This window comes from Calidris pugnax, unplaced genomic scaffold, assembly GCF_001431845.1.
Source record: "Calidris pugnax isolate Ruff unplaced genomic scaffold, ASM143184v1 scaffold9, whole genome shotgun sequence".
In the NCBI taxonomy this organism is placed as follows: Eukaryota; Metazoa; Chordata; class Aves; order Charadriiformes; family Scolopacidae; genus Calidris; species Calidris pugnax.
The window spans coordinates 901,755-910,856 of record NW_015090778.1 but is presented as its reverse complement, the minus strand read 5'-3'; the positions used below and the strand labels follow the sequence as shown (position 1 = coordinate 910,856).

The window sequence follows — 9,102 nt, the reverse complement described above, 5'->3', positions numbered from 1 at the left end:
GGGGCTGCTGCCTGTGGCCAGCACGGCGTGGGGCTCAGAGGGAGCGGAGGAGAGTCAGGGAAGGGGTTGCCCAGGCAGGGACCCCTGCCTTCCTCCCCACTGCCAGGCCTGCCCCCCACCCCACAGCCCGTCCCCCGCCAGCCGTGGGGCAGCGGGAAGCAACAACGGCAAGAAACACCCCCAACCCCGAGCAAAACCCCGGCAGAGAGAGAGGGGGAATGCCCACCCTTGGAGGTGGTACCTACCCAAAAATACATCATCATGTCGGCCGCGGGGTGCTGAGGAGCTCTGCGGGGTCGGTGGGAAGGCAGTGGGCTGCTCCTCCTCCTCGGGGGGCTCTCCCCCTGGGGCGCTCACTGTCCGGCTCCAGCGCCGAGGGCTGGGGTGGCCGGGAGCCCTGCCAGTCGCCTCCCTCCCCGGCACGGCGTGGGCACTTGCCGTGGGCTACCAGAGCCGGCTGCTGGCATCCAACATGGTGCTGGAGAGCCGGGATGGGGGGGTAGATGGGGGGCAGCCCCGGGAGCGCAGCAGAGCAGGGGCTTATTCACCCCAGGGGGAAAAAAAAATGAGAGAGAGATGGAGGGATAAAAATGAAATCCTCTCTGGAGTCTTTAAGATCCAAGGGAAGGGAGAGCGTGCGAGGAGGAACCCGCTCCCCAGCTGGGTGGGGGTCCAGGACCCCCGGAGGGCAGGAGGGGTTGTTGGGGGGCTGGTGGGCTCCCTGCGGGGTGTGAGCTCCCTCCCAGCGCAGCTCGGGCTCCGGTGCTGACACCCGGAGCAGCCGATGTTCTGCCTCAGCGTTTTCCAAGCTGCCCTGTCAATAAGGGAATCGGCCGCGCTCGCCGTTAACCTGCGAGGTGCCAGCCGGCTCCCAGCACCCCCCGGCACCCCCCCGGCAGGCAGCCTTTTGTGGGGCCGCCCGCTCCCCACTGCTGCTCCCAAGGGGGCAGGGATGCTCGGTGGGGGTCTGCCAGGACGGGCTGTTTCGGGGGGGTCCAGCATCACCCACTTTGCAGTATGCCAGCAGCCCCCAGTCCCTGGGTGCGGGAGCGATGGGGACAGCCCCTCACAAGCCCTGCAGCACGGGATGTGGCCACCGAGAAGGGCACCCAGAAGTGCCCCATTGAGGCAGTGGCCATCCCTCCAACCAGGGATGGTTTGCAGCCCCTAGACCCCTGGGGACGGAGGCTGGAAGGAGACCCCATCCCACAGGGATGGGACTGGCTGAGATCCCGTACGGGAGGCAGGGACAGAGCTGGCACAGGGTGGGTGATGGGGATAAGCCCTGCTTGGGCAGGAGGCTCTGGGGCAAGATGGACCTTTCCTGCAGGGCAGGGGGGCTCCAGGGCAAGATGGACCTTTCCTTCAGGACAGGGGGGCTCCAGGACAAGATGAACCCTCCCCACGGTGCAAGGGGGCTCCAGGGCAAGATGGACCTTCCCCGTGGGGCAGGGGGCTCCAGGACAAGATGGACCTTCCCCCTGGGGCAGGGGGGCTCCAGGGCAATATGGACCTTCTCTGTGGGGCAGGGGGCTCCTGGCTGCCTCTGGCACACACCGCGGGCAGCGCTGCTCATCAGGCACTAAATCTCCATCCTCCTGGGGCACCGCTCAGCGGAGGGGAGCGAGGGGACCGTGTGCGCTGAACCAGATGTGGGAGCAAGGGAATAAATAAGAATAAGGGAAGGCACAGGAGCGAGAGGGGTGGCAGATCGGTCTCTGGGGCCCAGCTGGCTCTGACATCTCCAGCCCCATAATCATATTCAAAGCAGAGCCGGGCTGAGGCATTTCTCCTCCAGCACAGCAATAAAAGAAAGCAACACTCTCAATAATTCAGCACCAGGAGAGGGTGATAACGCAGGGAAGCCACCACTGCAGGCAGCTGGGGCGGGAGGCTTCCCACTCCCTCTTATGTCTTGGTGATCAAAACCCTCTCCTCTTTCTCTGTGCCCTACAAACACAACCCAAGCTGTTGGACCACAGCCCGCTGGACCCCCAAAGCAGGACAGACCCCCACGCTGCTGCATGGACATGGTCTTGGCGTGAACCGGCTGCAGGGAGACCCAGGGCAGAAGAATAAAAGCACTCCATCACTGTGCAAACCCAAACCTGGGGGGTCCCTGGGCAGGGGGGAGCACCATCCTGGGGTCAGGACAAGGTGGGCAGTAGGAGCATGTCCCAACACTCTTCCCAGCACTGTTTCACCTTCAGCATCCCCAGTCCTATGTCCATATATGACCCTTGTCACCCCGCAGCCACATCCCACCTCTCCCATCCAAACCAGGCATCGGGACCGCTTGGCCGCAGGACACTGGTCTGTCTCCTCCCCACTGCCAGGGCACATCTCTCCAGACACAGCCACCTAGCCACAGCCTGATGCGCTCCGGCCACCCGCAGCCCCAGGGACTGACCCCAGTGCCACCCATGCCCCACACACAGCTGGACACCGGGAGGGAGCGGAGCCCTCTCTTCAGCACAGGGAGCAAGTCGCAAAGAGCTCAGGACAGACACGAATGGCAGAGGTGGGCGAGCCCAGCTCCCCCCACAGCCTTCCAACTCCTTCTGGTGGCTCCTTTTCCACATTCCTCACGGCATCTCATGACCCTTCTACCCTTCTGGACCATGACCCCCTCCCAGTGGGTCACCTTTGTCCTGTTGACAACAGAGATTAGAGCACTCCTCTCCGAAACGCCTATTTCCTCCATCACTTTTGCCTGGTGACAGCTCCCCGGTGCCCAGCATCACCGCCTCGGCCACAGCCACCCCCTGGTCCCACCACTGCACAGGCACCTTTGGACCAGTACTGGAGCACAGAGGGATGGACACATCAACATCCTCATCCCCAGTCCCTTGTTTTATCTTTGCTGCTCTGCTTCACCAGCGTAGACTGGGGGCAGTGGGGTCTGGGCTGTACTCAGCAGGATGGACCTTCTAGGGGACCCAGACGCCTCACCCTGCAATGGGACCCTCCAGCAATTCAAGGTGATGATGGAAAGGAGCCATTCCTGTCTGCCCAGCGGGCACCAGACTGGCAGGGGACACCTGGCCTGGTGCCCCCTTTCATGTCCATGAGTCACCACCTGCCCAAGTTAGGTCTTGGTCTAGGGGAGCTGGTGACACCTCATGGAATGGGCAGCAGGACCCTGGGGGCAAACATCCCCCCACGATGGGCAACTGCCTCCCCCGTGGTGGGCAACTGCCAGGTCAATTCCAGGGCCAGAACCAGGGCTGGTGCCACCCTGGTAAGGACAGGAGCCACCCAGAGCATGGACAGACAGAAATACAGCAGAGTCAGCACATATGGACACCTCGCAGACACTGCAGCCCTCGGCCCTCCTCACCCAGACTCACCCCACTCACGTCACGCCTGCGCAGGGTCTCAGGGGCTGCTGGTGGAGAGGAGCGGGCAGCCTTCATCCCCAGCCCTCCCCAGGGCATGGCTCTGTGCCCACCCGGACCCCCAAGCCGTGGGCAGAAGGTGCTGCCCCGTGCCCCCCCCTGGCCCCACACAGCTCAGGCAGTAGCGCCCATCTCCTGCCCCTAAACATGCAGGTTTTACCATGCAGCTTTGCCATGCTCAGAGGGACCCTGAGCAGTGGGGCAGCCGCTGCCCAAGCTCCCCCCCGAGAGCCCCTTCAGGCACAAACGCCTCCGTACCTTTTATTGAGCCCAGCTCCTCCCGCGGCGCTCGCGCTGGGCTCTCTAAGAAAAGACAAGAAAGAGGAGGAAGGTTTAAAATCGATGCTCATCATCGCTAACCTGCTCACAGTCGATGCTATTTGCTCATTGACTGGCAAAACGCTCGAATACGAGTACAAACGTGAGCGGTACCTCCCTGGGGGGCACCGGGAACCCTGCCCCGGGGGGGGGAGTCCAGACACAGCAGCCCCTGCCTGTGCTTTGCAGGAGCCACAGGAGCTGCAGAGGTGCTTCCAGCTCTGCCAGTGCCTCTCCAACCTGCCCCAGCTCCTGCAGACCATGGGACCCTTCCTCAGCTTTCCCAGGACCCTACAAGTGCAGCCCTAGCCCCATGGATCAGTGGGGCTGGAAAGGACACAGCCAAAGCACTGGACGTGCAGCCAGTTTGCCGTGCCCTGAGCCCCCTGCCCTCCCCACCTCGCCCCACGCTCCCAAGGATGCTCCTGCATCTCTGTCCCCCCCAGTCCCTGCCCCACACGGTGTCACCCTCCCAGGAGGTGGGAGTTCCCCCCCCCTCCAGCACTGGGCTCCGCTGCTGCCGTCCCGGCCCCGGGCACTTCTTGGAGAATATCGCCAAATTTCAAAGAAAACTTCCTGAAAGCTGCACTTCAACTAATTGGCTTTTGCAACACTGCCAACCCAAATGTTCATAAATCATGTCAGACCCTCAAATATAATGAGAACAGCTTATACATCACCAAGAGTTGGGGTTTGGTTTTGTTTTTTTTTTTAAGAAAAAAAAAGAGGAAGCGAGGGCTGTTTCTGTCTGCAAACTGCTGCTTTGGGGACCTGGAGGTGCCCAGTTCCTGCCGCCTCCCCCCACCAGTCCAGCTGGGCACCAACAGCTTGGTGTGGAACGGGGGGAGCCGCGATGCTCCACCGACCCCCCGCCGCAGAGGCAGCACCCCGAGACACGGTAGCACCCCAAGACACAGTAGCACCCCAAGAAATGGTAGCACTCCAAGACATGGGGTGCAGGAGCAGAGGAAAGGGAGGTTGTGCCCGGGGCTGGGAGAGCAGCCGCTGCTCCAAACCCATGGCCACGTCCCTGGCAGCGTGGCCACCACGGGTCCAGGGGCTCGGGAAGAGCGGAGCCGGTTCCCAGGCACTTGTGTTAGCAAACACCGCTCTGAGCCGCGCAGCAGGATAATCAATTATGGTAATTCCTGCCTCAATGAATCAGATTCATGGAGGAGCACAGCTCATTAGGCTGGTGCTGACTTCCATTAGTGCTCTTATGATAAAAACCCTCCAGAAAGCTCTCGCCCAGCCAGACGCGTTTCCCAAGCTCGGGGGGTCTCCCCTCCCATCCCTCCCCCCAGACTCAGCTGTGGGACGTGGGTGCCCTAAAAAAGTTGGTTGGAAACTCCCCGGTCCCCAGCGGCGAGGGGACATCCCTGCAGGGCCGGGGGGGCTGGTAGAGCCTTCTGCCTTCCCGAGGTCTTCCTCGGCGCCACCACGACATCGCTCGCCGGGATCCCTGGCCGGGGGAGGCAGGAGACGGTGGAAAAAGGGGGGGAGGAAACTCCAGCGTGTGCTCCAGCAGGTTCTGGGAGCCCAGACAGCCTGTTGGGCGATGAATAATTGAAGGAGGCTCACTCTCCTCGGGGAGGGACAGCGATGGGTAAAAAAATAAATCTCATTTCCCAAACACATTTCCCGAGGAAGGCGCCTTCTGAGAAACTCCCGGCGGCAGCTCGAGGCCCTGGCAGTCGGGATGCGCCACCGGGAGCTCGCCCAGCCCAGGCAGAGATCTCAGCCCTGGCACCGCAGGCACCAGGATGCCCAGTGAAAACCTCTGTCCTGTCACATCTGCCAAAGCAGGAGAGGAAAAGCCCCCCCCCAGCAACCCCCGGCCCCACTTTGCGGGGGGCCTGGGCCGGCCACCCTGCTCCAGCTTGCTGGGAAACTTCTCTGTAGTTTTTCAAAGTACGTTTTGACCCCCCCTTCCCTCCACCAAAAATCCTAAATTAATTTTGCTTTTAATTAAATTCATTAGCAAAGATTATCTGGCTGAGGAAAAATAATATCCCGCCCCTCCCCCAGCAGCCCTCTCTATTTATATCCCCTATATACATAAGCAGCAGCGAATATTTCTTTATGGGCCATTAAAGGTTTAATGTTTAATTTATAACCACGTTCTCTGGCGGGCGGGATGGCCAGGCACAATGTCAACACTTTTAATTAAATGAGAAGGATTTTTTTTTTAATTTTTTTTTTAAACTAAGATAAAACACCCCGTTCCCAGCAGCTCCTGGAGGTGTGTGGCAGGAGCGGGCAGGGGCAGGGGCAGGAGCGGGCAGGGGCAGGTCTCTCACCACAGCAGCTTCCCCAGCCCCAGGAGAACCATCCCCACTGGCAAAGGGCTGCCCAGAGCTCGTCACTCTCCGGCAGGGGATGGTGGCACCCAGGGAGTGTGTCTGCTTGGCACAGCATCACCAGTCCTGACTCTGCTCACCCGAACACCAGCCTGAGCCATTGCTGTGACTCTTCTTTCAACTGAAATTCTTTCTCCAACTTCTGCCCGTCCCCTGGCACTTCCTCCCACCCGGTGACCGTGGCTCCTGTAGCATCTCCACCTCCTCCCTCCCAAGGAGGACAAAGTCCTTCCAACTCAGGCATTGCCCATAACACCCCCTTGCATGCCAGGCGCCGACAGAGGAGCTGGCATTCCCGGCTCATCCCGTTGGCATCCCTCCCACGGCCCCTTGTCCTGTCCTACATCCCACATTGGGCACAGGAGCGAAGAGGGAGTGTGTCCGGGTCTGTTCTTGGTGCTCTCCCAGCAGCAGCAGCCTCAGCTCTTGGCTGCAGGAGAGCACAGCCTGGAAGGCAGCGAGGGGCGGCTGGGAGTGGGCAGGTTCCCATTAAGGGAGTATTTTATCTTACGGGAGAGATTAGATCTCTTGTAGAGGGAAGCGCAGAAGAGCTGAGTCAGCAGCTGGCTGGTGGGGGGGGGGGGTGGCAGGTTCAGCCATAAGCATTTGGCTCCAGTGCAGCAATTCCAGTGCATCACCCTCCTGCGGCCGCGCTCCGACGGGCAGCGTCCAGCCCGAGCGCCCTGTGTGCCCTGCGTGCCCTGCGTACCACTCTCCTTGCCCCGGGGCCGGCCGGAGGAGCCGCAGGCAGCACGAGTAGCCCACAACACCAGCCCCAGCCCCTTTGTGCCCCTGGGCAGCCCCACTCTGAGCCCACTCCACCAGCCAAGCGCCCCGTGCCACCGGTGGGCTGCCCTCCTCCATCCCTCCCATCCTGGCACCGCAAGGAGGGGTTGGCAGGAGGTGGTCCAGCGTGGCCACTGTGCCCACAGGAGCACCAGGGTCACCAGCACATCCCTCCCTGGCAGCTCCGTGACCGTTGTCCATGGCAAAGCTGTGCCACTGCTCCCACAGACACAACTCCCGTGCCCAGCTCGGGTCCGCGTTGGCACCAAGCGGGAGGCAGAGAGGCCACTCGTTGCTCACACACCCACGCGTGCACACGAGGAGCAGGCGTGCGAGGGCCGGCCACCACCCTCGTGAGCCAGGGAACAGAGTGGTGATGGCACCGTGCCGCTCACTAAAAGCATGAGTGTCACTAAATCAATAATTCATTTACTTTAATGAGATAAGTACTTTGAAAACTAATTGCAAACCTGCTCCACAGCCAAGCGCCCCGTGCCACCGGTGGGCTGCCCTCCTCCATCCCTCCCATCCTGGCACCGCAAGGAGGGGTTGGCAGGAGGTGGTCCAGCGTGGCCACTGTGCCCACAGGAGCACCAGGGTCACCAGCACATCCCTCCCTGGCAGCTCCGTGACCGTTGTCCATGGCAAAGCTGTGCCACTGCTCCCACAGACACAACTCCCGTGCCCAGCTTGGGTCCACGTTGGCACCAAGCGGGAGGCAGAGAGGCCACTCGTTGCTCACACACCCACGCGTGCACACGAGGAGCAGGCGTGCGAGGGCCGGCCACCACCCTCGTGAGCCAGGGAACAGAGTGGTGATGGCACCGTGCCGCTCACTAAAAGCATGAGTGTCACTAAATCAATAATTCATTTACTTTAATGAGATAAGTACTTTGAAAACTAATTGCAAACCTGCTCCATTTACTCCAACCCGTTATAGCCTTTAATGTAAATGGCAGAAACGCTGCTGGAGGAAGGGGAAGGGCTTTTGGTGGGAGATGGCATGTCGTCCTTCCCCCTTCTTCTAAGAAAGAGAAATACCAGCCATAAGCAGGAACGCTGGAAACCCAAGCAACTGGCAGAATCACCGTGTGGAAGCGCCGACAGTGGAGCACGGGGAGCACCCAGCCTGCTGGCCACCACTGGCCACCACTGGCCCCCTGCACATGATGCCACCATGGCAGGGTCCACCAAGAAACCACCCCAAAGGACCATCACCAGCACCGGGGAGATGATGGAGGGGTAGAAAATGGCACGTGGGAGGTGCTGAGCTCCACCGGGGCTGGGGGCTGCTCTGCGCGGGGCTGTGATTAGCCCAGGTGTCATTAGCCAAGTTGATGGGCCACCAGGCACAGACAGAAGCCACACTTGGAGACCTGGGTGTGGGAGGGAGCTCTTCCCCAGCCTCTGCCACTGCCACCACCCCACAGCACCAGGGCTCACAGCTCTGCCGGTGCTCTCCTGGCACTGCCCGTCCTGGCACTGGGAAGCCAGAAGGGAGGGGGCACCCCTCTTCCCACGTACAGCAGACCCCCCCCGGCCCCATCCTGGCCCACAAGCTGGTGGCCATGCCCACACTGCAGGTGGTCACTCTAACAATCCACGGCTCGTTATAAAACCCACCGCCGTATCGCTGGCACAGCATCCTCCACCGCCCGCTCCTCCTGCCTCTGCCCCTTCCCACCTCTCCAGCCGGGATGGACAGGGAGGGAGGGATGGGGGAGAAGGATGCCCACCCCCCCAGGCATGGCACGGGCAGGGGTGTCCTGCCAGGCCCCGGCACCGTTCCTGAAAAGGAGCGATGCCACCACGTTCCTGAACGGCAGCCGGAGCGGGAGCTGGACGCCAAGGGCTCTCTCCTCGCTTGCTGGAGCAAATGGCAGGTCATAAAAAGGAACCGTGACAGAAGAGAAAATGTTCCAGAGTCCACAAGGACCAGTCCAGGGTAAATCCATCTGCTCAGCAATTTAGCTAGAAAATCCTTTCCAATCATCCGTGCTGTAGGTCCCTCACCCCCAGCGCCCAGCTCCGGGCACAGCCTTTCCCACCCTGGCAGTGCCAGCAGCTCACGAGGGGCTTGGTGACCCCGGGCCACCTCCAGTGGGGACATTTGGGGACGGGGGGGTCACTCTGCCCATCGCAGCACGTCCTGGCGCAGACCCTGCTCCAGGGACCCTCTCGCTGGCACTGCTGCAGATGGGGGGCAAGGGGGGACCCAAACCATGTGCCATGGGCAGGAG

The 9,102-nt window shown here is 61.4% G+C and overlaps 1 protein-coding gene across 1 annotated transcript in view; it reads right to left on the bottom strand.

The window, feature by feature from the left end:
- Positions 1–9,102, bottom strand: part of RBFOX3 (RNA binding protein, fox-1 homolog (C. elegans) 3) — a 275,085-nt gene that overhangs the window by 56,173 nt on the left and 209,810 nt on the right. Inside the window, exon 3 of the mRNA XM_014953196.1 lies at positions 3,657–3,701. The gene's annotated coding sequence lies outside the window, so the exon portion shown is untranslated. The remainder of the gene's footprint in view (positions 1–3,656; positions 3,702–9,102) is intronic.